The 24511-nt window shown below is 45.1% G+C and overlaps 1 protein-coding gene and 1 long non-coding RNA gene across 3 annotated transcripts in view; one reads left to right on the top strand and one right to left on the bottom strand.

Annotated features, from left to right (window-relative positions):
- Nucleotides 1-463: 463 nt before the first annotated feature.
- Nucleotides 464-24511, bottom strand: part of LOC132022614 (uncharacterized) — a 63258-nt gene continuing 39210 nt past the window's right edge. For both annotated transcript variants that reach the window (XR_009405649.1, XR_009405650.1), the window contains exon 4: nucleotides 464-764. This is a non-coding gene — a long non-coding RNA (uncharacterized LOC132022614). The remainder of the gene's footprint in view (nucleotides 765-24511) is intronic.
- GPR45 (G protein-coupled receptor 45) overlaps nucleotides 18568-24511 on the top strand; it is a 43992-nt gene continuing 38048 nt past the window's right edge. The window contains exon 1 of the mRNA XM_059407863.1: nucleotides 18568-18700. The gene's annotated coding sequence lies outside the window, so the exon portion shown is untranslated. The remainder of the gene's footprint in view (nucleotides 18701-24511) is intronic.

Raw genomic sequence — 24511 nt, forward strand, 5'->3', positions numbered from 1 at the left:
CTTCATCAAACATTCGTGTGCACTGTGAAAAAGGAGCTGGTGGCAGAGAAGGATGGAAAACCCGGCTTGTCCCTAGAAGCGTGGCCTGATCTGCAGTTCCCTTTTTCTTTTTTCTTTTTTTTTTTTAAAGATTTTATTTATTTATTTGACAGAGAGAAATCACAAGTAGGCAGAGAGGCAGGCAGAGAGGCAGGCAGAGAGAGAGGGGGAAGCAGGCTCCCTGCTGAGCAGAAAGGCCGATGCGGGACTTGATCCCAGGACCCTGAGATCATGACCTGAGCCGAAGGCAGCGGCTTAACCCACTGAGCCACCCAGGTGCCCCTGCAGTTCCCTTTTTCTGCTGTGACTTATTTTCAAATGTCACCAGACATGGGTCTCTTTTTTAATATGCAGTAAGCCAAACACTGATAGCAGTTCTTGCGGCAGAGATAAAAGGTTTTATTACAGGAGTAGGGAGGAAATTTCTAAACTCCACCTTCCCCGAAGACAAGGGGAGCTGAGCATTTATGGATTTTACAAGAGGGTGGAGATCTGAAACGTGGAAGCAGGTGATTGGACGTTGGGAAAGGAGAAGTAAGAGGGATGATCTCAACTGCTTCTGCGCACGGCGCCATCCAGTGACATCCGGGCACTTACGTCCGTATGCGCAAAAGATGGCGGCACGCGTGTGACCGTGCTGGGGAGCTCTCCCGGTGTGTGGGGCTGTAGGACTTCTTGCTCGTTTGCTCCAGTCTTATCTGGTCTTCTGACAGTAGGTCAACTTCCTGCAAAACAGGCTCATCCGTCAATTAGGTTGAACAGAGTGTTCTTGGGGTAGAACGGTCAGGCATGTGTTAACGTGTCGGGTTCACGGATTGTCCCCACATACTCGGGCTGGTTTGGGAGAGCGGCTGTTGCCACGTGGATCACTGTCCGAATTCCCCAGGTTGCCCTAAGCTCCAGGGCTGGGCTCTGTGGGTTTCACGCAGGGCTGCATCCCTGCGCCCAGCACGCCATCAAGAGAGCCGTCACCAGTCACCACGGGCCGCCGACTGGTATCCAGGAAATAACGGTTTTTTTCCTCATCTAATGCAATATAATCTCATTCTCAAGTCCCAAATCCGAGAAGAGACAGGCAAGACACGGCATGTTTGGTCACTTCATTTTTCTCTTTCCTTTTAATATGACAGGAAGTGAATGGAGTGGCTTTATCTATATACCATTTCTGAGGGATGTGGCAACATTTGGGGGGAGAAGTTGGCTGCAGACTTAAAGGACTTATAGGAGATTAGAAACAGGCTGCCCTGTGGAGCCCAAAGGCAAGTGAGGATAATTGGAATCCTGTTCACCAAAGAGATACGAGGCCCTTCCATATTTTTTAATCACAAATTTCTCCGCTTTTATTCCCTATGGAGAAATCTGTCTCCACAGATATTTATAGTTCAGACTCCCAGAGGGTGGGAGCCTCCCATCCTTGCTCCTCGGAAGTTTTCTTCGGCTGACAGAACAGAAGAGAGGGGCTAACCCTGTCCAGAGGGGCTCGTGTTAGAGGACACATAGGCCATCTGCCTCTTACAAGGCCCATAGTAACCAGGGGCTTCCAGGAGGAGGGAAAGTTGTTGGTCTTCATTTTGGAAAAACAAATTCCCTGCAGAGACATTTTCGTGGTCTGTTCTCACTTTTATTTATTTACCTATTTTAAGATTTTATTTGACAGAGAGAGAGAGATCACAAGTGGGCAGGCAGGCAGAGAGAGGGGGAAGCAGGCTCCTGCTGAGCAGAGCCGATGTGGGGCTGGATCCCAAAACCCTGAGATCACGACCAGAGCGGAAGGCAGAGGCTTAACCCTCTGAGCCACCCAGGCACCCCTGTTCTCCCTTTTAAAGAAGTCTGGCAGCTAGGAGTTGTGTCTTTCTAAAAGATTTTATTATTGATTTTAGAGAGAGAGGGTGTGTACACAGGCGGAGGGGCAGAGAGGGAAGGAGAGGAAAAGGGAAAGAATCCCAAGTGGACTGAGTGCCGAGCACGACTGAGCAGGGAGCCAGATGGCAGCCTAGATCTCAGGACCCGGAGAGCATGACCAAAGCCGAAACCGAGAGTTGAACGCTTAACTGACTGAGCCACCAGGGTGCCCTGATTTTAGTCTCTTTTTTAGAACAGTGTTGTCCCCATTGTTAAAACCCCAAATTCAACTTAGTCAAAGTTACTGAGGCAGTAAAGCTAAAAACAAAGCCCAGGTCTGAGAACTATTTGGAAGTGGAATTGGAGGTAGAGGGCGAGGAAAAGAATTCAGCTCGTGGCACCCAGATTTCTGTGTAAGCAGCCTGGGATGTGGAATGTCACTATCAGAGGGAGGGATTTGGATGAGGGGAAGGGACAATGTATTACTAAGATACAGATTTGGATATTTAAATAAAGACCAAAATGAAACACACACATACACAGTGATGGGGTTCAGGACACTAGTCCAAATTACGGCTCCTTGGCATATTGAATATTTCAAGCAGAAGCTAAGAAATGACATGTGCAAGAAGGACTTTCTCACCTTTCCCTAAAACAGGTCATAAAACTCCTATGTGAGAAGTGTTCCCCCTACACGCAGAGGAAAAGAGCATCTTCATCTTGGAAGATAAAGAGACAGACACAGAAATCTGAATGAACAGGCTTTACTAAGTTTCCTCCAATTTAGTACACTGGACTCATACCCTATGTCCAATCATATTTTTCTACAACCTTCCACTCTTCATCAAGCTAGTACAAAAACATTCAGACTTAACCATGTCTTCTGGTCTTCATTTCCTATGAAGGCTCCTGTGTCATGTAGAACTTAAGTTAAATAAATCTGTAATTCTCTTCTCTTGTTAATCTTCTGTTTTAGGGGTCCCAGTCAAGAGCTTAGAAGCATGGAAGAAAAACAAATTTCCCTCCCCTACAAGATGCACACACAATGATTTAAAAGGGAAGCTTATTTATTTTCTACATAGGTGTGCAAGCGTAAGCATTGCATGGTAGTTCCATGGTGTTGGGACACAGTCTCCTTCTACCTTGTTTTGTCATTAACATTATCCATGATGGCTCACCACCAAGTCCATTTTGCTCCAGTGAAATGGAAGTAGAGCATACCTCTTTCCTTGTGGTCACGACCCACAAGTTTCCCAGATCCCTTTTGCTCACATCTCTTTGGCTAGACCTTAGTCACGTGGCCATACCTCATTGCTGGAAAAATGCAAATATTGTCTTGTGTCCAACTAACACTCTAGGGACAGAAAAAGGGAGAATCGAAGGGGAGAGAGGGGAATTTTTGCAGTGGAAGGTGTGATTTGGTTTGAGGCATATTGAGTGCCCATGGGCAACTCAGAAGAGGGGCCTCTGGGGAAAGTTGGACTTAAGATTTGTGATTTTCATTAGGGAGCCATAGACACTTGATCAAGGGAGGAACCAAACAGACCCAGCATTTAGGAGGAGGGCAAATGTTGCAAGTCATTTGTGGGATCACTTGGAAAGTAGTGAGGCTGAAAGTGGGTTACATGGGAGTTGTTGCAGAGATCTAAAAGACTTTGCAAGGGAGTAGGCACAGAACTCAGCAAGTAATTAGGGTGGAGGAGATAGGGGGAGAGTAAAAAATGACACAAGGTGTCAAGTGCAAGTACCTGAGAGACTGAAGATGTCACATACGGGAAAAGCAGAAAGGACAGATCACGGAAGGAAGAAAAGATTGGTTATAGATAATTTAATATGAGCTACCAAGAGCCACAGAGATGGGCAGTGAAGGACCCAGGCTTGGTATCAGAGCTCAAGCTCAAATCTGAATTCTGCCACTTCTGGTTTTGTTTGTTTGTTTGTTTTTGTTTTGTTTTGTTTTTAAGATTTTATTTATTTGAGAGAGAAAGTGAGAGAGCATGAGAGGGGAGAAGGTCAGAGGGAGAAGCAGACTCCCCATGGAGCTGGGAGCCCAATGTAGGACTCGATCCCGGCACTGTGGGATCATGACCTGAGCCAAAGGCAGTCACCCAACAACTGAGCCACGCAGGAGCCCCTGAATTCTGTCACTTCTAAATCATGTTTTAATACCCTGACCAGGTATTACAACAACTTTGCACTTTGATGTCCTCAAAAATAAAACAGGAATACTAAGAGGGCTCATAGGGAGAAGTGCATAAATGTGTGTAAAACCTGCACATAGTAAGTGTTTGATATATGTGTGATTTTATTACCAGAAAGGAAAACAAGTTAGGGAACTGGCAGTTGGAAAATGTAAGCCAAAAGTTCCAGTGGGGGTGAAGGGTAGAGATTTGGGAATCCTTGCAACAAGCTGGGAACATGTAAGACCCCCAAAGGAGAAGCCGGAAAGTGTAAGCACTCACTTGGAGAATGTACAGATGTGGGGAGGGGAGGCCTCCTCTGAACCCAGTGTCCCCACACAGCTATGGTCTCTGCACCATAGACAACATTTTCTCAGACCGTACCAGCCTTGTCACTTTCCATTAGTTAGCTGATTGTTCCATTAGAAGTCTGTTTCCCATCATACTCCATGAGGGCAGACCCTACGCTGAACCCTAGCACCTAATGCTGAGCCCAGCGCAAATTAGGTGCTCGGTAATTACTTGTTGTTTAAAGGAATCATGTCAGGTTGTAAAATCTGCTGGGGGAGGAGTCTGCAAATATTTTTGTTGCCATGGAAGAGCACTTGATGGAGAAGAACTTGCTAGAAAGGGGCTGAAGGGTGGTGGGGGGGTCAACTTTAACTTGGCTTTTACGATTTACACCAACCATCCTCTACCCTTAGGCTTATTAAATGGCAGAATGATTTTACTGAGAACGAAGCTTTAAAATGCAGTCAGCCAAGCAGATCTAATCACATAAGCAAGTGAAAAATAAACAGCCAATGTCTGGAATGGCTAATCAGAAGCTGGAAAAAAAAAATGAATGTATGTGATTCCCTCGAGGTCTGCCAGTCACCTTCTGGGTACACATCCATGAAGCCTCATGGGGACATCCAATGATTCTGAACACTTATTTATTTGCAAGGGACTGCCAAGTGTTTTATGAATATAATAAGTGATTCTCAGAGCAGAGATGCAATCCTGCCTCTCTACCAAGAAGGAGAAATGCACGGTTGGGCACTTGGCGCCCTCCTCCAAAGAATTCATCATTGTCAAGACAAGTCCAATGTCAGACTCCACAATGTGACTGACTAAGTCTTTAACTCTATCATAGAATGGGAGCAGGAACAGCCCTTGGCAACCAACCAATCCAAGCTCATGACCTCATTTTAACGATTAGGAAATCAAGGCCTTGAAGGGAACCAGCACATCAGAGAATGAGCTTTTACTGAGTACCTACTATGTGCCCAGCCATGTGCTATCTGCTCCCCCATAGTTGTTCATTGAAGCTTCATAAATATTTTCTGGAGCTTGTTGCAAGCATTGATACGTACGTCTTATTCAGTGAGGGCAACGCACTGGCCCAAACCCCCAGTTGGGGGTAGAATTCTGACCCAAACCCTGAGTCCCTGCCTGCTGCTTCAGTCAGGAGGAAGAAGCTTATGCTGTGGCAACAACCTCATAGAGCAACAAGGAGTTACTACTGCTCATGCTCCATGTTTGCCACAGATTGGCCAGGGCCTTAGATCACCTTCATTCAGGGAAGGAGAGACCCAGCCTGAGGGCAGCTCTAATGTTAAGGGCCAAGAGCAGAGAGGAGGGTATCAACCCACATTGCCCTTAAAATCAGCCCAGAAGTGCGCAACTCACAGTTTGCTGGCCAACACAAGTTTCTTGTCACACCCAACCTCAAGAGAGCAGAGGCGGCAACCCCACAGAGTGGCTGGAAACCCACAGGAGATGGCCCTTTCTGCTTCACCAGGGTACCACCGTCTACCTGGTTGAGAAAGAGCAAAGTTTTTGTTCTTTCATCTATTGCAGTTTATATGAATATAATTATGCTGGCAAACATTACTGGACCCCAACGCTGAAAGATGATATGCGAAAAGACCTAAAGGTACAGACTATATGATAAAAGAAAACAGTGTTTGGGTTTCCCCAGATCTTGAGATTAATGCTTATTTTTCTGGATGATATATGGTGGTGAAAAAGTGATCTTTTCTAGTCTATTTTTTTTTCCTGCCTCCAAAATGCATGTAAAAGTTTTACATTACTATAATTTGAAATTAATTTTAGGAAGCAAAGGGACTCCCCAGGTAGCATTTTATAAGTCTCTATTTGTGTGTGTGTGTTATTATGGAAACATGTCGAACACAGACAAAAATAGAAGAGTATTATGGTTGTTTAAAAACATGTCTGCAAGTCATTGATGTCCCTCTCCCCTTATACCCACATAGACATTGGTGATTGTCTCTGCCCAGCAGTATGATGGAAACAATGCTGCATGACTCTGAAGCTAGATGAGGGAAGGCAGTGCAGAATCTGCCCAGGCTTCTCTCTTGAGATGTGTACTTTGGGATCCCTGACTACTGTAAAAGGAACCCCTTTTTATTAAAAAAAAAAAAAAAAGATTTTTTAATTTACTTGAGTGAGACAGAGCATACAGGGGGTAGGAGGGCAGAGGGAGAGGGAGAAGCAGACTCCCCACTGAGCAGGAAGCCCAACTCGGGACACAATCCCAGGACCATGGGATCATGACCTGAGCCGAGAGCAGATGCACAACTGACTGAGCCATCCAGGTGCCCCTGTCAAAAGAATACTAAGAACTGCTGTAGTAGTATTCCGTATACCCATCCTTGGTTCATTGGCTGGTGCCCTATAAATTAGGCTGACAAAAGACAGATTAACAAGAGAGAAACAGACAAGTTTACTAACATGTACAGTGCACACACACACACACAGGACAACTCAGGGATGAGTCAGTCAAGGGGGTGGCTGAACTTGGTCTTAGAGACTGTCCTAGTAAAGACCAATAATTTTATAGAGAAGTGGCAAGACAAAGGAAAAGGATTTGGAACTTCTAGGGGCAGCGAAGGGTGGGAAAGCAAATTTCTGGGTAATGTGGTGTTAAATATGGACTAGTTTTAGCCAAGTTTATGTCAATTCCTCTTGTCCCAGCTTTGGACCTGTAAGAGTCAAGAATGATATCTGTGATTAATTTCCATCCTTCCCACTAAAGAGGGGAGGGTAAACACCTTTACAAATTTCTGTCCTGCTTGTAGGCAACTAGGTGGAGGGGAAAATGCATTTTTTTTTTTCATTGCTTTCAGCTCAAATAATTCTTATGCCGAAGTGGCTTATTTTGGAGTGGCATATTTTGCTACACTTCACTGTCTTCGGAGAATCCTACATATAGAGAGATAGACAAAAAGTCCAAGGAACCCCAGATGTTAGAGTCTTTGCAGCCCAGGGACCAGGCATGCGCATGAGTGAACCTTGACCTGTTTTCAGTCTACCCAACATCTGACAACTGTAATTGCATGAGAGACACAAAGCGACCGCCATCTTGGTTGAGCTCAGTCAACCTCTAGCACCTTGAAAGACAATAATAAAATGAAGGTTGCTATTCCAAGACTCTAAGTCTTATGGTGACATCTGCCACAGCAATAGGAAACCACTATGTGTATAACAAACCCCACGTACAATATCATCCACATTCAGCAGTGATCAACTCCTGGCCAGTCTAGACCCCTCCCTACTTCAAATATTCAGAAGCAAACCTCCTATGTCTCACCACATCCTTTCATCTACGTATGTTCCAGCATTTATTTAAAAAGATAAAGATTCTAAATATATTTTTAATCACAACACCATCAGTCATGGGTTGAAATGTGTCCTCCCAAAAGATGTGTTGAAATCTTAACCCTGATGCCGTTGAGCATGATCTTACCTGGAAGTAAGGTCTCTGTGGATATAATCAAGTTAATGTGAAGTCATCCTGGATTAGAGTGGGGCTGACTCACTGACTGATGTCCTTCAAAGAGGAGAGAGATTTGGACACAGAGACACACAGACGCAAAGGGAGAAGGCCACTTGATGGCAGATACAGAGATGAGTGAGGTGTGGACAAGCCAAGCAACCCGAAGGTTTCCTGACAAGCTCCAGAGGCTGAGAAAGAGGCAGAGAACAGATTCTCCCTCGGGCCTCCAGAAGGAACCAATCCTGCTGCCAGCTCAATTTCCGATTTCCAGCCTCCAGAATTGTGAAAGACTAAATTTCTGTTGTTTTGAGACACCCAGTCTGCAGGAATGTACTCGGGCAGCTCTAGGAAATGAGCACACTAGCCAAGAAATGCTCTATTTTAAGTTGAGAATTAGGTATTTCTTTTCCCCTCACACATTAGCTCTCATCCTTCCTGAGCTTGTTAACCGCTTCTTGTCATGTGTGGAGATATTATTTGGTACCTCATAAAAATAGAAGACCGTCAATCATACTGGAACTGTCCTTCTCTTGTCCTTTTGCCCTCGGGTCACACAGTCCTTTGTAAGCAGCTGTGGCCTGGACCTTGAGAGAACTCAACCCCTGTCACACGTTCTGGAATAGGAAGTTGTAGTTGAAGGGAAAGAGCCTGTGAGCTTTGGCCCCAGACAGACTAGGAGTGGAGCCCCTCTCCTGTGAGGCACTTCAGCCAATGCATTTGGCTTCTTCCGAGCTGGGAGCTGGTTCTCTCCTCTGAGCCTTTTCCCCCTCAATTGTACAAGAAGATTAACCCTTTATATTCCAAGCTATTGCCATGGGAATAAATAGAAAGGTTTATGAGAATGTTGGCCCAGTGCCCGGCACATTGAAGGCTTGTTTCTGCCCCGCTTTTTTTTTTTTTTTTTTTTTTTTTTTTAGAGACTTTATTTATTTGGGAGAGAGAGAGAGAGAAAGCAGGGCTCAATCCCATGACCCTGGAATCATGACCTGAGCCCAAGGCAGATGCTTAACTGACTGAGCCACCTTGCTTCCACTTTGAATAACCAAAATGGGAAGGGGATCCCAGGTGGCTGAACCTCTTGGTTTCCTCAAAGTGTTGCAACAGCTGCCAAGGCTATGCTCAGAAAGCAGGAGATGATTCTGTGTTCTCCAAGTTCAGGAAGAAAATGACCTGGCTTGAGAAGCTGCCCCTTGAGCGGCTGAGGACCAAATACGCAGGGCCTGATGTCATGGTAGGAGGGCATTCTAAACAAATCTCCTGCGATTCTGCTGTAGGAGAGTTACTCCTTTCATGCTGAGCTTTGCATCTGCATCATAAAAAATGCAAGTGGTAACTCGATCAGCCCCCACCACCCTAGGGAAAATTAATTCATTAGAGCGCTCCCCTCTAAGACTAGAAGGCTCTGGGTGGTTTAAGGGCCACAAGGGAGCCTGGAGGAGGGGTGAGTTCAGACAGACACAGCCCCAAAGTCTTTCCCGTCCTGTGCAGGGTGCTGGGGTTGGCTGACGCACAAAGTTAATGGAATGGGCTGCAGGGCTGGATTTGGGCGGTGTCTGCACTCTGACCCTTCAAAGTGTAGTTTCTTCCTCCTGGCTCTTCGGCTCCCCAGCCAGGGCACCCGTGCAAGGCATTCGGCCTCCTTGACCCCAGGTCCCTCATGCATTAAATGAGGGTGTTGGGCTGGATGAATCCGAGACCCCTTCAGGCGGTAACGTCCATACATCGCTAACTAGAGCTCTAGCCTTGCTTTTTCAGCTGGTGCTGGCCCATCCGTTACTTGTATGCTTGGCTTCAAGGAAGAGAAAAGCGAGTTAAAGGTGGTTTTAGCTATCAGGACGCTTGATTAATTAAGGGAACAAAAGATCCACCATCCAGGGCGAGAATGGCCAGTTATGAGTGTCTCCGAGGACATCATATTCCTCTTCTTCTCAGTGCTTGTCTGGTTTTTCAGTCCCTTGGAATCTCAAGGGCACAAAACAACTTTGTTCCCACCCTTCCTGCACTGGACATTTATATGGGAGCCCGTCTCTTTCCCACAAGCGCTCCGGCCATCTCCCCTTACACCGCACTGACCATGCCCCCCAAACCAGGGCCCAGCTCACCTGCCCAGGTGCCCAGGTACGTCTGGACCAAACCCAAGGTCTGCTGCCAGCAGAAAAGACATTGGTGAGGAGGCTTCAGGTCGCTGGGCCAAGCTGGTCCTACCCACAACTTCCCTGAGGGAGAATCAGCGTTAGTAACAGGATCCTCCCCTTAGAAAAATAAAACTCGGGGCGCCTGGGTGGCTCAGTGGGTTAAAACCTCTGCCTTCAGCTCAGGTCATGATCTCAGGGTCCTGGGATCGAGTCCCACATCGGCATCCTTTGCCTCTCTGCTCAGCAGGGAGCCTGCTTCCTCCTCTCTCTCTCTCTCTGCCTGCCTCTCTGCTTACTCGTGATCTCTATCTGTTAAATAAATAAATAAAATCTTTTAAAAAAAAAAAAAAAGAAAAGAAAAAGAAAACTCACTGAGGATCATCTCCTTTTACAAAACCACTTCCGGCAAATTCCATGGGCAAAATGTGGGCCTTGCCTCTGTTTTACTCCCTCTTCAAACAAGGAGCATTTTGTTAGTGGCCCTGTTTGGATGGAACCCAGGCTTCGCTCAGGATGACAGTCATCATCGTACCTCGAAGGTGGAACTGGTGAGAGCCAGTGTCCCGAGCTTTGTCGCAGGTGAGTGGGACAGAGAAGGCAGAAGGGGTGTCTCCATAGAAACTTCTAGGGACTCAGCGCACAAGCCACCCTGACAGAAAGCGTCTCCTGTGGCCCCTCCAACCTGGGCCTGGCTGCTGACAGAAAGCTTCTTCCGATTTCCACCAATTCTCCCAAAGGCCTCCATGGCCCCTGATTTCCCAGGTGATACAATTTCCCCATCACCGGCCTAGCACTGACTCCAGAACCAAGGCAAGTGGTGTGAGAAACAGAGGTGAGAAGGAGGAAGTGAAGGTGATGTGCTTCATGATGTTTGATGAGACAGAGACTGGCTAACAGAAGTGGGCGGGATTAAAATAATATATTTAAAAAGTGTAGAGTTCCAGCAAAGGGATACGGGCAAGGCAGCCTGCGGTGTGGACCCACACACGAGAAGGAAACCAAGAGCCCTTGCTCTGGCATTTATTACTTGAGTGATTTGGGGAGTCTCAATTTCCTCATCTATAAAAGGGAACTAATGTCACATTTTATGGAAGGCTATCATGATTAGAGGTAATGTTAAAGTCAAAGGAAGGGGCTATGCTAAGATAACAAACACTTCTAGCTTGAGAGGGCAAGGGAGAGGTCTAAGTTATGTCCTTTTCTGGGGATGCTGGGTCACTCAACAGATCTCTCTGAGCATCTACAGAATGACCTGATGCTATCCCCCTTCAGAAGGTTAGACAGAATTATCCGAAAGTATCCAGAGTGAACCTGACACAGGAGTTCCTACTAAATAGTGTTAGGGTATGGAGTCGACCACCCCTCAATTAGACAGAGAACACTCTCGATAATGCAAGTCACACAGTGAGGTTTATTTCCACCTAGCTGGGGCCCAAGTATCTGCCTGGCGCAGCGGCTTTCAACAAGGATCCCGAGCACTCAAAGCCGAGGGTTTATATAGCATTTTCAAGGCACTTTTTCATAGCTACATACATATCTTGCACCCCACTTTGACAGTTTAACTTTTTGCCACCCCGGCGTCACCCGGGGGGCCATCCTGGTGGTTAAGTGAGATTTAGGTTTAGAAGAAATTTAACTTTATTTACATTTCCTTCTGCCTCAGCCTCCTTCAGTTTTATGGTGGGGAGGGCGACCTTAGGCCTTGAGGAACTGAGCCATTTGTCTCTGGAAATTGGGCCATTGAAGAGATAGCCCTATTTGTTGTAAATCAGCGGGACATTTGCAAACCAAGGGAGACTCCAGTCTTGCAGGATTGTGATCTCTGCAAGTTAACTTTTTGTTTTTCTTAAACATCTGGTCCCTGTGGCACCATAGCCTAACTGCCCTGGTGGTATATGATTAAGTTGTTTCTTAGGTTTTAGCTACTTTCTCTTATCTCAAACTACCTGCGCCCTGTGGGCTGGTTAGGGATGCTCAGTACAATGGCTTCCTGGCCTTCAGGAGGGCCATTCTTTTTTTTTTTTTTTTTTTTAAGATTTTTTAATTTATTAATTTGACAGACACAGATCACAAGTAGGCAGAGCAAGGTGGGGGGGGGGTGGGAGTGTGGGGGGGAGCAGGCTCTCCGCTGAACAGAGAGCCCAAGGCGCGGCTCGATCCCAGGACCCCGGGATCATGACCCCCGGGATCATGACCCGAGCTGAAGGCAGAGGCTTAACCCACTGAGCCACCCAGGTGCCCCAGGATGGCCATTCTTATGCTAACCCACTCTTTCTGTGCAAGGTGTCTGCTTTTGCTTTGCCAAGACGGCTGTACTTATGTCAGGGCCAGACTCAGGTGGGTACAGCCTTGTTTTTCTTGGCCTTCACACCTGGAGCTGGTTTCTAGGACTTGTTTTTAAGTCCCCTGGGGGAAGGGGAGCAGGGACAGTTTAAGGGTTAAACAACAAAGTTCTTGTTTAACCTCAATGGAAACCTCTGGCTAAAATAAAAATATAAAATAGGTCCTTACAATAGTACCTGTTGTTGCAAATGAACAAATGAATGAAAGAAGGAATAGTTGTTCAGGGGAAATGTACACAGCCCTTGCCAAGTGCCCAGGGGCGCCAGGCTCTCAGTAAATGGCCACTCCCTTCCCATGGGTGAGGCGGCAAAATTTAAGGTGGTCTCCCCATAAAAAGAATCAACATAAATAATAGTTCAAGGCAAAACTTTTTTAAAAAACCGAATTAATGTAAAAAATGCACAATGAGCCAAATAGCAAAATGTTTAAATAAAGATGGCATCATTAACAGTCCTGGGTCATATTGGAGCCTGAGGCAAAAGGAAAAATCCCTATCCCATCTTTAGTTAAAAATGAAGGTTCCATCCCCTGCCTCCGGTCTTCCCTCCCTCCTCTGGGGTTCTGGTGGTTCCCTCCTGCATATTGGAAATAATTGTTGCACTTCCTATTAAAAAAAAATGAGAATGTCCTGACATACCCCCAGGCTGACCAGAACAGAATATCAGGGGGCAGGACCTGAGCATCTGTATTGTTTAAATTCCCCAGATAATCTTAGGATGCGCTCAGGCTGGGAATCACAGGGACTGCCAGAGCCTGGTGGGTTCCCTGGAAAGCCAGCCATCCCTCCTCTGGGGGCTCTCTTAGCAGAGAGAGGAGGAAGCAAGTAATTATGCTCTTATTTTTTTCTGCGCAGACCCTGGAGAAGAGCCAAAATGCCAGGAGTCTTTCTGGCAATCCGAGATTTACTGGTTCCTGGAGAGCCTCCTTGAAGAAACAGGCTGCGTGCCAGCACATCCCTCGCTCCCCCAGCCGCCCACCTGGGCAGTCCTGAGAGAGACCTGCTTTGCCATGGCAGATCACTAAGATCCTCAGTCTTCAGTGTCCCCTTCTCTCCCAGAGACAGTACACCTCCTTAGTAAGGTGTTCGTGAAAAACAAAAGTCATGCAAATGGCATTCCTAGTGCCTGGCATGGGCTAAGTCCTCCAAAAGGAGGGCTGCTATTATTCAATGCTAATTTTTATAATAGCGATAGTGAAGAAGGAATGTGTGCATTCCTTTAGCTAAGTCAACAACTTCTGCAGAAGCATTTGGTAAATGCTTTGGGATAGATTCACTGAGTTGACCTCTGGGAAGCTATGTTTATCTGGTCAGTCAATACATAGTTCTTATTCCTACACTTCCAGCTGGCACCGTTCTGGGCACAAGGGACAACAGTGGGAATTCAAAGAGGAAGGCCCACCCCTTGCAGTGCATGTGCAGAGAAGAAGTTGAAGAACAAACAAATGTATGATAGATTCTTAAGGAGAGGTACTTTGAGGAAAATAATGCAGAATAGGAGAGAGAAAGCGACCAGGGATGTGATTTTTGCCAAGGGTTTGGTGGAAGTGACATTTGAGCAGAGCTGTGAATGAATGAACCACGGCTTCATGTGGAGAATATTCCAGGCATGGAGCTACAGTGCAAAGGCCCTGGGGTAGAAACATAGAGCCATGTGGCTGCTGAGAAGTGAGGGAAGGTGGGCTGAATATGGCAGGAAGTTGGGCTCTGGAGGTTTATTCTGAGTACAAGGAACCTTAGAAGATTTTGAAGGAAGTGGAAGTAGTGCACATTTACTAGAGATAAAAAGGCCTGATAACGCTTTGTGAATTACATGTGCATAGGTGAGGGGGGAAGGTTGCTAGAGAGGTCTCTACTGAGGGTCTACAGGGCTCTGCCCCTGTCACAGAAACCTTCTGCCCATTCTCTTCTCATCCTCCAGCTCCAGAAGGTACATCACCTCCAAGAACACTTGCCTGAACCTTGTAGGGCCTGGCTCTAAGGGTGGGGCTCATTGATGCTGAGAACAGGTTTTGGGACAGCTTGCTGAAGCTACAGCCAATACTCTCCTTTCTCCCAACCATTCTTTTCCCAGCAATCAGGTAACTGCTGCGAGTTTAGCTTTTCTGTTTTCTCTGTTACAAGAAAGCCAAGAAGGCCAGAAGAGTTAGAAGCAGAATTTCTAAACCAGTGGATGGTTGAAATGACCTCAGCCTTCAAGATATTCCCTTCTTCAGGATAAGGGATGCCCCTCTTTTCTCCCCGTGTGTGGAGAGCTATTGAACACTGTAATCCCCCATGTGATGGTATCAGAAGAGAGGGGCCTTGGGGAGGTGATTTGGTCATGAAGGAGGATCCCCTCAGATGGGATTAGTCATCTTCTAAAGAGAGACCCCAATATCTTTCTCCCTGTCTTTCTACTATATGAGGATGAAGGAAAAGTCTGGAACCCAGAAGAGGACTCTCAGTGCCCAGCCATGCTGAGTCCTGATCTCAGACTTCTAGCTTCCAGAACCATGAGGAAGAAATTTTTGTTCCTAAGTTATCAGTCCATGGTAATTTTTTATAGCAGCTCATAGGGGCTAAGACACGCGTTCAGCTTCTACTCCGTGCCACACTCTCCACGGGGCAGGGGGTCCACAGGACTAGACTGGCAGACGTCCCTGACTCTGGGGTGCCCCTCGGCCAAGGGTAGACTGCTCCCCACCCCAGCTGAGCACCTTCCCCTTCCTTATCAAGGAGAGGTTCTGCTGTCTCTACAAGAGTTCAGAGATGCTCCAGCACAGCATCAGCTGCCCCCTTTCCCCATGTCTTTATAACATCAGTTCAAAAGCCTCACTAGAATGATAAAATCACTCTCCAGCATTCATTCCACACATTCACATCGTGTGACTCCTTTGTCCCTGGCACTGGCATGAGCAGAAGGCTTATTGCTCTTCCTTTGATTTTTTAAAATTTTATTATTTGGTCTGTATTGCATTTGTAGTTTGCTTGGGTTTTCTAGCTGTGTAAGAGCCACAAAAGTTGTTCACTCTGTTGTCTCTATTTATGCCTATTTAAATAAGATTATAATTAGGGCGCCTGGGTGGCTCAGTTGGTGAAGCATCCAACTCTTGATTTTGGCTCAGGTCATGATCTGTGTCCTGGGATCGAGCCCTGCTTTGGACTCCGTGCTGGGCTTGGAGCCTGCCTAAGGTTCTCTTTCCCTTTGCCTCTGCCATTCCCTTACTAAAAAAAAAAAAAATAAGAAGAAGAAGAAGAAGAAGATGAAGAGGAAGATCATAATTAAAGTGTCTTAGGCTGAGGGGGTTCTGTACTGTAGTCTAACAGTGACTGAACTGGAAGGAAGGGCTTGGGGGAAACTGCAGACTGAAAAGGGGGCTGGGCTAGGTTTCCCACCGGAAGCACCTTTCATTGCCCTTTGAGCAGTCCTTGCGGTGAGCCCTGGTCTCAGCAACAGCATAGACAGCGCCGATCTTGTGTGACAAAGAGGAACTCGGACATTCGGCTCTAGTTTCCACTTTACTTTCTCTCACTGAAGGGGTTGCCACCACGTTTCTTAAGTGCACCGGCGCAGGGACCAAACCCCTTACTAAGCCTTTGTCCCCAGAGCTCTTAACCTTGGGTTTTGCTCACAGTAATTATTTATGAGCACACGTAAACCGAACTTCATGAATTTTTATTTGCTCTTACCAGCCATAAGGGAACTCGGCCTTCAAGGGTGCTGCTGGAAAAGCAACCATTTGCTCTTTAAAATGACCTCAACTCCATTTATTTTGTATCAGTAAGTGTATTTCCCCCTCTTTCTTCCAATTTGGTCTATTTGGTCTCAAATCTTATTGGGGAAATCAATCGGAGGTTGCTTTTTATAATCACTCTCATTCTGGTTGATTTAGCTATTATTAGACCATCTTTATTTCTTCCTAAAGTATTCAGATTTAATTACATGTTTTTCTTCTGCCTTTGGTTCAAGTGTGCTAATTATGCAGTATTTAGTCTGTCTCAAGTTTAATATTAGACTTTGCATTGTCCCTGCATTTGCTAAATTGCAGAGAATTTATATTTTAGGGCTCTTGCCATTCATGGTGTTATTACTTGAGGAAAGTAATATATATAGAATATGTATATCCTATATATATCAAATATATGTCATATGTATGTATAAGAGCAGGCTTAATATTTCCATTTTTAGGTGTAGAATTCTACTTACTAAATCAAAGTTAGTTAATTCTGTTTTCAGCCCACTTATAAACTTTGTTTTAGTAAAGTTAACCTGGTACTACAACTTTTTCTTAGAACGAATGGTGAAAAAGCAGAGGAATTGAGATATTGAAACGTTGTCTCATTGGTGGCTTTTGGTCACTTCAGTGTGGCTTCTGCTTTAGGATCTTGCTTTGAAGGTGTGCCTGGGTGGCTCAGTTGGTTAAGCATCCAACTCTTGATTTTGGCTCAAGTCATGATCTCATGGTTGTGATATCAAGCCCCATGTCAGGCTTTATGATCAGCGGGAGTCTGCTTGTTCCTCTGCCCCTTCCCCTCCTCAAGCGTGCTCTCTCTTTCAAATAAATAAAATCTTTTTAGAAGGAGAGAGAAAACTCCTCTCAAATGTCTAACTAAGTTTGCAAAAGGAAGAAAAAAAGGATGACAGAGAAGGAACATTGGATGACATAATGCTTGAGAATTTTTACAAATGATGAGAAAATTAGCTTCCTTATCAGTATCAGGAAGCCCAACTAATGTCAAGCAGCATATTTAAAAAGACATTTGAGGACACCTGGGTAGCTCAGTTAGTTGAGTGTCTGACTCAATTTTGATTCAGGTCATGATCTCAGGGCTCCATGCTCAGTGGGAAGTCTACTTGAGATTCTTTCTCCTTCTCCCTCTTTCCCGCCCCCCCACCACCTCACATGTGGGCTCTCTCTCTCTCTCTCAAATAAATAAACCTTAAAAAAAAAAAAAAAAAACCCAGAGAGACATCTGTAACTATCGTAACAGAGAAATGCCATAGATAAAAGATCTTAAAATCACTGGGGCACCTGGCTGACTCAGTTGGTGGGATTTGTGACTCTTGATCTCGGGGCCATGAGCTTAAGCCCCATATTGGGCAGAGAGCTTACCTTAAAAAAGTAAATTAAAAAGATCTTAAAATCATCCAGGGAAAGAAATTTTAAAAAATAGATTATACATAAAGGAATCAGACTTTCGGTTGACTTCTCAGATTGTAATGAAGCAAGGAGATGATGGAATGTTATCTTCAAGGTCTTAAAACTATTGACCTAGAAATGACAAGAATGAGGAAGAGGGTGGTGATTAAGGCTATTGAAACAAAGTAGCAATGGAATGAACAAACGGTATTTTTTCAAGGAACTTAGTGGTGCCATCAAGGGGCCTTGTAGGTTAAAGAGTAGGTAACCTTCAATCAGAGTTCTGAGGTTTTGATGTTGATGGCCTGAACCACAGTGTTGTCCATGTCAGAAACCAGAAGTTAGGAAGGACAGATTTTGGAAGAGATGTGGATGAATTTAGGGATTTTGTTGTCATTACTACAGTTGTTCCTGATTATAAATGTGAAACAAGATCTAGGTAACGTACAAGAGTGCTCATCTTACTAATATTTACAGTTTCCTGGGAACTGGTATTTTATAGTTTGTTTTTTTTAAAAAGTAACACAGATCCATAGAAGAAAAAGAAGAACTTACAAAATGCACCAAAAGAACATTTAACTCCTCATAACTAAAGGGTTAACTACCCTTTGGGATTTTGAATGCTTCCCTATTTTATTAGCAGAACACCCAGGCAGGCATTTAAAGTATGGGGCAAGTGTAGATGCTGATTAATTCTTGATGGTTGACTGAGCATTTGTTTAATCTTTGGTTGTGACGCGTTGCACTTCAGGCAGAGGGGGGACATGCATGAAACGATGTTCTCAGCACTCTTCCTGCACGCTGTATGCCTACTGCAGTGAACTGGGATTCACAAGGCAAATGTCAGTTGTGAATGTATTAACCTCGTTTCCTTGGGAACCACTGAGCAGAGGGGAGAGGCCGGTCACATCCAGCAGCCTGCTATGTGTAAGGCAATTAGTTCCAGAATTTGTCAGATGATGGTTCTATTTTTGAGTACTTTGAGAAAAATATCTTGACAGGTGGGGATTTCTCCTCAGTTTGGGTTGGGAGTTGGTTTATAAGCAACAGCAAGGCAAGTTTAAACTGCTTCATATCAAGATCATTATCATTTGTTCCTCTCAGTGAAGGGTCTTGATGGATTTGCTCAGGATTAAGATTCAAGTGAGGAGGCAGAATGCTGATGTTCAGCTCATGCTGCTCAGAATAAACACAGCTTGTGGTGGACATCCTGCTTCATCCTCAAAGTCAGCACACAAAGCTCCTCATTAGTTTGCCTGGTAAGTAACAGTGGTTCTTTTCTGCTAGTCATATGGATTTGGGAAATAATCAGAGCAATGCAGCCTCCATTCAGGGAGCGCTACATGCCAGGCAGCATGCTCAACCTGGATGGCCGTCATGATAGCCAGACACCCCAATGAGCCCTGTGTAGAGGGCTGGAAGATGGCGGATTGGCCTGTAGCATGAGCATGATGAAAGGAAGCAATGAAAGCTGTGAGGAATCATGATCTAGAAGTCCCATTTATGTTTGTATTGTATATAATTTACCTTCTATTTATATTATGAGGTTTTGGGATCTTCAAAGATCTTCCTGATCTTGCCTCTCCTAGTGTTAGCCAATGCTTAGAGATGGCAAAAGGCCAGGCAGAGGGGAGCCCTCGCTGAGCAAGCTAACCAATCTGGAGCCAGACCTCCTTTGTCTGGCCCCACCTAGCCTAGCAGGTTATAAGTCTCCGCCTTAGTCATCCCAGGGCCAGGTGTCAGGCAACTAGAGACCACCCCCAGAGCCCAAAGTTGGCCACAATTATTCAAACTAGCTATTCTAGGATATTCGCCCTGCCCTGTTTGTCCTTCCCATGGAAACCCCAATAAGACTGTGTCCCAAACCTTCACTCCTGTCTTCTGCCTCCTGACCCCCTGGTGCCTTTCTTGTGTGACCTTGATTGGCATGCCTTCTGTCTCTAGGACATGTTAGTGAAGTCAACATTTTCCTGCACCTTTGTCTTCTCTTGTGGCCACACCCGTCGGACATCTCATAAAAGAATACGCAAAACATGGGTAATAGCCATTATCCACAAACTTACCAGGTGCCTATGCCCATTTTAAGTAAAACAAAACAAAAACTGAGTTATAAAGAGCTTAAGCCCACATAAGGGAAGAGCAGAATTTGAACCTAGGTTTGTCTGTCTGCAAGCAGCCCTGAAACTCTGCCCCCTCAGACCAGCCACACAGGCTTCACCTGGGAGCTTGGTAACTCCCAGGTGCACAGTCTCGGGCCCCACCCTAGATCTAGTAAGTTTGATTCTGCCTTGTAACCACACCCCAGATGGTTCCAAGGGAAGCGGGAGAGGTTCTGTTCTCCACCCACTTGGTCAACCACCACTGAGTGGGGGAAATGTGTATGCAGGGCATTATGGGAGTGAAATCAGTGGAGCCAGACAGAGAGCATCTGGGATTCAAGAGAAGGAAGCTGGTGTTCAGGCTGGGATGGTCAGAGAAATGTACCCTATGAAGGTAGAACCTATAGAGAATAGTTCGGATTCAAATCCATTAGCACTTAAACAATTTTACCAAACCATCCCTCTTGTCTGACCATCCCACTATCTCCACACACAGAAGCTACTAAGGTCTCCATATACTGGCCCAACCATGTTTTCCTGGAGCTCAACATTTTATCTATGATGTGGTGAGTGCCTGTATAGGGAAGCAGTACTTGGTTGTGAAGACAGCTCAGGTAACAGGAGGGAGCCTGGCTCCCGGCCCTGCTGGTACAGAGGACATCCAGGCAGCAGTCTCAGATCCTATTTGGAAGTGGGTGTGCAAAGGAGTCATTCACTTCTCCATTCCTGTGTCCCTCTCAAAGCCATCTTGTAGCCAGAGTTAGAAAAAAGCCAGTCTCCAAGAATCACTTTCTATATTTAAACTCAAAGATGAAGTAAACATTTCTTGAAATGTGTATTTCAGAAAACATGCACATTTTTAGGCACAGGCAATGATTTAAGCTTATCTGCTAACACAGGAATTTTTTTAAAGCACGTGATTCTTTTTCTGTGCACACGAAAGAGTCCTGACCCACATTTGTGCATATGCCTATTTACAAAAGAGATAGAAGAGGACACTACCAATGCCCACTACCTGTTAAAAGGCCAATCCTAGACAGTGGTGCATTTCCACGGTACCTACGTGTGGCCCATTAACCTATAGGGGCCTCTGGTTCCCTCATGAGACACTCACCGTGTTCAACCCCAAGCAACCAGTTTATACAGCCTCCCTAGACAATGACCCGATTCAAAAGGCTGTACATCAGCCTGCAGCCCCGCTTTATTTTTCTTCACAGCACTTACCACCATCAGACTTGGTTTTCATAGTTTTTGTTATTTAACTGTTTATAGTCTATCTCCCTGCTCCTTGAATGCAGGGATTTTGATGGTGTTATTCACCACCGAATCCCCAGCATCTAAAACAGTGTCTAGCACAAGAAGTTGAATAAATAAACTTGTGCGTGAATAGAAATCTAAATGAACATGCTAGTTAAAAATCACCGAACAAGGGGCGCCTGGGTGGCTCAGTGGGTTAAAGCCTCTGCCTTCGGCCTGGGTCATGATCTCAGGGTCCTGGGATCGAGCCCTGCATTGGGCTTTCTGCTCCGTGGGGAGCCTGCTCCCCCCACCCCACCCCCGCTCTCTGCTTGCCTCTCTGCCTACTTGTGATCTCTGTCAAATAAATAAATAAAATCTTTTTTAAAAAAAATCACTGAACAAGTGAGTGATTTTTGGAGATCAGAGCATCCAAAATTTCACACCGCATAAGGGAGAATGTGGTTGATTGCCGGGCCACCTCCCTGGTCTGGGGGTTGGTGTGGGCCTTATTAAATGTGTCCCTATAAGAAAAAGCAATGTAGGCAGGAAGGGAAAGGAAACATACGCAGAAGCATCTGAGTAAATCGTCCAATAGGTGAATTCTGAAGCCTGTAAAAGCACATGGTCTCTTTTTGGCCACATGTTGGTGCTGTTCATACTGTCTAGAAGAGTGCTCAGGCCTGTTCTCTGGAAACTTAAAGAGAATTTCCTGGTGCCACTGTTGAAATGTTGTTGGTTAAAAACAGTAAGAAGCTTCCAAACACTTGATGTTGCTCACATTCATCATGGTCAGTGGTAAGAGTCTGCTCCATGCTGAATGGATTCAATGGCCTCATTCCTTCTATGAGGGAAGGGAAGGAAAAGGGAGCCACGAAGCATGTTGAGGCCCAGCAACATAGCTTCAGTAGGTGGCCTCGCTCCTGATCAGGACAGAGTGGAAATGCGATAGGACCTCCCCAGAGAGAAGTCAGGGGATGTCTCCCAAAGAACAGTCTTGGGAGATGGGGTGCAGATATCAAGTTCTCCAGGGTCAAATATGATTTGGAAAGCCTCAGTTAACCAAGTTAGAAGGTTTCTTCTGTACAGAACTCCTCAGGTCTTTAATATGCTAATTCAGATTATGATTCACCCCATGATTGGTGTCTAGAGAGAAATGGGCAGCAAAATGAGACTGGGAGATAAAATGAACAGGTTCTGCTGATGAATTAGAAGGGAATATAGTAGTCCAGCCCCAAGGTCCTCTGGCTCATGCATTGGGTGGATGGTGGGGTCATGTGCCAAGACCCGGAGGCAAAGGCCCTTGTTTAGAAGGGAAGAACATGGCTTTGGTTTAGGCGTGTTGAGTAAGAGAAGTCTCTGAAAGAGCCAAGCAGAGATGACAATTGGAAGTGGAGATTTTGTTGACATTTGAAGCTGGATGATTCTTAATTTAAAAAGTAATTAATTAACTAGTCAATTAATTAAAAGAAGTAGAGAATTTTGCACTCCAGGGAGAGTACTCTTCTGCAGAGTTGAGATGAATGAGGGGTCTCGAGCTGCCCTCAGGGTCTCTAGGGAACCCAGTGCTGTGAGCCATCACCGTGAGGGGGGGGATTAGGGCCCACAGAGCTGCCATCTCCTGTTACATCAACACATCTAACTCTCTTGATCCGTCAGATAAATTACAAACTAAGCTTCAGAATTCAACATGAGATCAACATATGTACACTGAATATTTTTAAATGAAGAATGGCAAATAAATGTCATTTCACATGCTAACTCTTATAATCAACAGTAGTTGCTGGTGAGTGGTGGACATCTCAGAGACCACACCTGGGGCCACGACTGAATAGTGACATCTACCCAGATCTCAGAAGGGCACAGTGGAAAGAGTCTGTGCCACACATTTGCCATTGCAGGCCAAAGCTTTGTAGGACACCTTCAGCCAAGCAAGCAGGCACATTCCTGGTCATTTTTCATGATGAAAGTGAGCAAAATCAAGCACCTGCTTTTGGGAGCTTTTTGTTGCTTTTAAAAAGGAGTTTTTCTGCAGTGGCTCCGGGTTCTCCCTGAGCTCAGACAGTGGCAGGGAGATTGTCAAAACAAATCTTCATTGACTTAGAAATGTATACTTACCTAAACAGACCTTGCATTACTTCAATTCTGTCATTTTTGTGAGCCCAACTGAAGTTTTTGTGTTGAACATTTGGAACAGTATAATAGCACACAAACTGCAAGGTGTATCATTTTGGTTTGATAAGTGCAGATTTCAGTCACCAAATATATTGAATTTGATTAGCTTTATAATAGAAATTTTTTTCCTAGATTGTTAATTGCTTTAAAACTAGAGAATGAATCAAGAAAACAGTCATTATCACTGAATATAATTGTGTGGTACAGAGGAGGATTGCTAAAATGATTCATTTGGCCATGGAATACGCTAGGAACACCTTTCTGCAGAGATCACTGGGTGTCCTAAAAAAAAGCAGTTTTGCTTAAGTGGGAATGATTCAATAGTGAAGGAAACTGGGAATTGCAAGAGACAAAAAGGAGAATCAATGGGCGTAGTACTCTTATAGGGAAGGGTTGACCTCAAAACCGAGAACAGGTCAGCCCTGGACATGGGAGGATAGTCTGTACAGAGAGAATCAGCAGCATGGATTTGACAAGTGGCCTGGGGAGGTTCTGTTCCCCTTACTTCCCCTGAATGGTAGCAGGAAACAGGAAGTGAGGTCACAGGAAGTGATGGGATTGGAAGAGGAAAGAGATTGTAGGAGAGAAGGAGGCTGAGTGGACCAGGGGAATGGGGTGTTTCCACGAGCCTTCCCCAGACCCTCTGTATTGACTTTGAAATGTATACTCCCCGCAGGTGTTAAAGCGCTATGTGTACATCTAAAACTAATATGATACTATAAGTCAAAATTTTTTAATGTGCACTCCTCAGAGTGCCCAAGAGCCGTTACTCATCCCTCCCTGGCAAACAAAGAAGCCTGCCTCCTTCCCTGGTACCTAGCATGCATCACAGCTGTGCCTGAGCCCCGCTCCTCCGACTGCCACGCAATATGTTGTTAGTTACAGGAATGGGCCTGAGGTGAGGTCTCACCTAGCCCAGCCATTTATTAGTAGGATCATGTAAAGCCCATTACTCAGTCTAAGCATGTGACATTGGACACTCTGCTCACCCTCTCAGCTTTAGCTACTTCCTCTGCAAATCAAGTTAATAGTCCCAACCTCAGCAGGGTGCATTGCTGTGTTTAATGTGAAGTAATGTAGGTAAGGAGCCTAATTGGTCACCTGCTACATAGTGACCAACAAATAGTAATATTTTTTTCATTGTAAAATATTTCCAGTTTTAATTATGCTAATACCACATAACTTGGACTTTGTCCTCCTACACATTTTTTTTTTTTTTGCATTTCAACCATGATAAGTACATTCACATTTTGTGCAGTAGGTTTCTAGAACTCTTTCATCTTGTAAAACTGAAATTCCATACCCGTCAAATAACTTTCTATTTCCCTTTCCTCTCTACCTCTGGCAACTACCATTCTGTTTTGTTTCTTCAAGTTTGTTTTAGATACTTCATGTAAGTGGGATCATACAGTATTCGTCTTACTTTGAATGGCTTACTTCAGTTAGAATGATATCCTCAAGGTTCATCCATGTTGTAGCTTATGAAAGGATTTCCTCATCTTTCAAGGCTAAATAATATTCCATTGGATGTATATTACCATATTTTGTTTCTCCATTAAT

The sequence above is a fragment of the Mustela nigripes genome, chromosome 7 (genome assembly GCF_022355385.1).
Source record: "Mustela nigripes isolate SB6536 chromosome 7, MUSNIG.SB6536, whole genome shotgun sequence".
NCBI classification, from domain to species: domain Eukaryota; kingdom Metazoa; phylum Chordata; class Mammalia; order Carnivora; family Mustelidae; genus Mustela; species Mustela nigripes.